This window comes from Camellia sinensis, chromosome 10 (genome assembly GCF_055761805.1).
Source record: "Camellia sinensis isolate YWXY chromosome 10, ASM5576180v1, whole genome shotgun sequence".
In the NCBI taxonomy this organism is placed as follows: domain Eukaryota; kingdom Viridiplantae; phylum Streptophyta; class Magnoliopsida; order Ericales; family Theaceae; genus Camellia; species Camellia sinensis.
The window spans coordinates 64,284,016-64,287,647 of NC_138970.1; the positions used below are offsets into that span (position 1 = coordinate 64,284,016).

A 3,632-nucleotide genomic window follows, 5' to 3' on the forward strand; every position below is an offset into this window, starting at 1 on the left:
ATTGATGTCAAAACCACATTTTTTTAAACAAAAATTCAAAATAATGTTTGGCATAAAAAGAATGAAAAAGGTAAATTTATTGTTTGCAAAACACAAAATACACAAGTGATGTTTTTGCATTTCCACATTTCCTTTTTTAATGTACTTACCATGACTTTCTACAAACTATTAATTTAGAGTGGTTAAAAAATGATAAAATGGCAGTTGATGTTGAACAAAATTGCCATCAGCTGTACTAAAAATCTAAAACATGCGATGACAATTATTGAATAGTTTACTACAGAAGTAGATTCCATCAACATTCTAAATGATCATAAAAATATTTTAGGTTATACTTGCGAATTGTATAGCAATTACAATGATCAATTGAGACTCATTTGAGAATGGAGGTTTGAGGCTTGTTACATTAAACTTCTAAATTTCTCAAGACATCAATATAAAAATATAGTTTAACACCTAAGGAACTAAGGATGTGTTTAGTTTGTATTTTGAAACATATTTTTGGAAGAAAATTTCCAAAAACATGTTTGGTTACAAATTTTTTCAAAAAAATTTCAAAATTACTTCTCTCTCTATTACACATCAATCAATCACTTTTTCTCTCTCCTCTCTCATTCTCAATCACTTTTTCTCTCACACACATCTACTCCACTACAACAAAATATCAAATCATCCCAAACTCCCAAACTCCAAAACTATTTTCAAAATGTACAACCAAATAAACCAAAAAAATTTCTAAACTCTCTCTCCAATTTTTCTTATAAAAAATTTATCTCAAAACACAAACCAAACACACCCTACATGTCTTAGATTGGATAAGATGCAAACATGATGGGTCCTTTTCCCTTTTTAGCAGCTTTTTGAGGGAGTTCAACACAAGGCAGAAAGCCCAAAGATATACTGGAGGATTCTAAAGATACCTTTTATCAAAGGTTGAACACAATGGAAACTATGACTAAAAAAAATAACAGTTTATCATCACAAGTGAGTGAGTAATGAAGAATCTCATTATCCTTCTACTAAAGAAGGGATATTTTTGCTTTTAGGTATCTATGTGTTGCAAACTAACATATGTTCTAACTGTTAGAAAAAGAACAATTAAATAAAGTTATCGAACTTCTAGCAACAGAGCTATTTTGATAGAAGGTGTTAGATGGCAACACCTCCTAACAGATCTATTGGGGACAAAAAAAAAAAAAAAAAAAAAAAAAAAAAAAAAACCAAGAATCTATCTTGAACCTAGATTTAAATGTAATATAAAAAGGAATCAGGCTACTATTTAAAAGTAGCCCTTTTGACCATAACAATGAGAGAGAAGGTGAGCACTTCAATCACTACTTGAAAAAGGCCAAAAAAATCCCATAATGATGAAACCAGTAATTATCCATATGAAATGACAAGCTCAAAATCTTTGTAAATCTGTCACTCAAAAGCCAACAAAAAGTTAGCCCACAAATATAACAAATTCAATTACCATGCTACTGCAATCCTAAACATTTAAACATCAAAAAGATTAGAAAGCATCCATTAATACTTGCATATAAAAATAAAACATATTTTTGAAAAATACACAAACAAAGAAATTACAATAATAAGAAATAAGGGGTTCCCATGAAAGAAGAAGACCTATTTTTATTTATTTATTTGGGTAATAAGATATTCAATAAAATAAAATAAAATAAAAACCCCCATACAAACAATTAAGAGGTGGTCACAACCAAGATTGCAGAAAAAGTCTGACTATCACATTAGCATTAAAAAGGCTATATGTTTAGAAACTACTTGAATTGTGTGGTTGGCTTCACAACTAACTAACTAATTTGCAAAGTTCATTGAAAAGATTAAAGTGGCCTTCCCTTGGTTCTAATTAATTGATAAAAAGTAACAAAGAGTGAAACTTTTGAACTTTCATACGTTCTATCTATAGTCACTGTATAACATTGAAGCTAAAAAACATGAAACCAAAAAAAAAAAAATATATGGAAAACAAATTTGTAGCCAAAAGAAAGCAAAATTCGAGACTTCAGTCTACTTCCCTTGAAAAAAAATAAAAATAAATAAACTAGAGTAAGGAATAACAAACCAAAGAAATAAAAGTAGAGAAAAATGATAACAGAAAGAAAGAAAGCTCCACAAACAATGAAGAATCAGTGATAATATTTATTTACCATTTAAAAAATAATAAGATTGTCAGCTATTCTAGCTATGTTTCAGCTTTGAAGATTGACCCCTGGAAATCAGAAGGAAAAAAGAAACATTAAGTTACAACAAATTAAAACAGAAAAGGAAACCAAAATAAAAAATAAAAAAACAGAGATACCCAAACAAGAGCTTTGGTTGAAGATGATGGCCTTCACTGTAGGAACAATGGCTTGAAAGTAGTGGCTCTTTGATACCCCATTTGAAATTGGTTGAACGCATAGTTAAACCCATAGATCTGGTCCAACACAGCTTCGATCGTCATCGTGAGACATTGATCGTTGTCCATAATGTGATCTCACTGTCATTTTCGAGAGAGAGAGAGATAGAGAGAGAGAGAGAGAGAGAGAGAGAGAAGAGGTAGACGTGGCTAGCAAGAGGGAAACGTGTTAGTTCTCCTACACAGAGAGTGAGTAATCTGTGCATTTACCAATTAATCCAAAACTCTTCAATAAAACAAAATCTTAACAGAATAAAGGAGGACAAAAACGGAAAGCAAAAAGAGAGCCATATTTACTAGAGCAATTACTAACTCCCTCTTAGATATAAGTGTATAGATATATCTGTTCAGGCAATAGCTGCATCAATATTTAAAGAAGCATCAACTAAGCATTTGCATCGAAAACATTCCAATCTCCTAGAAAAGAATGAAGAATGCTGATATTTTCAATCATAAATAAACATACAGGAGCCTAGTGCTAAGTCAAAGCTAATAAAGATCACATTTCATTTCATGTTTTTAATAAAATTTTTACTTTGCTGATAAAAAAAACTAGGTGAAAAATGAAAGGGTGACAACATTTTTTTTTTTGAAAGGGTGACAATATAAAATAAACTAGCCAAGATTTATTTTAACTTTTTTCCATTGATAGGTAGTTTTGTGCATTGTTTAAGCTAAAACAAATTAAAATTGGTTTCTAGAGTCCACACATGGTTACAGAGACGGCTTAACAGGCCGAGGTCACACTTCAACAACAAATTCATTAGGAATAGCATAGGTTATATCATAGAGTAGAACTTGATTTCAAAACAAATGATTTTATTATTAGGTGAAAAATCTAGAAATCCCCGAGATGTTGATTTGTGATTATGTATCAATTTTAAGCAGTAAACAACAATCCCAATCAAACAATCAAGATAAATTGACACAATGATTTTACGTGGAAAAACCATAATTGGAGCGCCTCTGATTGTGATAAAAAAACCATGGACAAAAGCCACAAAACAATCCACTAAGACGATATAAAGGAATTACACAAGTGTTCTCTCAATTACCTAGCGAATCCACACCCGAATTGAATCGACCCCAATGTGCCTCTTCCAACCCTGTCTTCACCTTGGAATTGTCTTACCTAACGTTGAATCCATAACGCCAATATCGAATCACGATGATGAGCCACTCTAGAATCCACCAAAACTTCAGGCTCGAATTC

General features: G+C 31.2%; 1 long non-coding RNA gene across 1 annotated transcript; it reads right to left on the reverse strand.

Annotated features, from left to right (window-relative positions):
* Window positions 1-501: 501 nt before the first annotated feature.
* On the reverse strand, window positions 502-2,705 carry LOC114277652 (uncharacterized). Its single transcript, XR_003634683.2, has 3 exons — window positions 2,321-2,705; window positions 2,169-2,230; window positions 502-1,419 (listed from the first exon to the last, which is right to left on the reverse strand). It is a non-coding gene; the product is annotated as an uncharacterized LOC114277652 (long non-coding RNA).
* Between the last annotated feature and the right edge of the window lie 927 nt (window positions 2,706-3,632).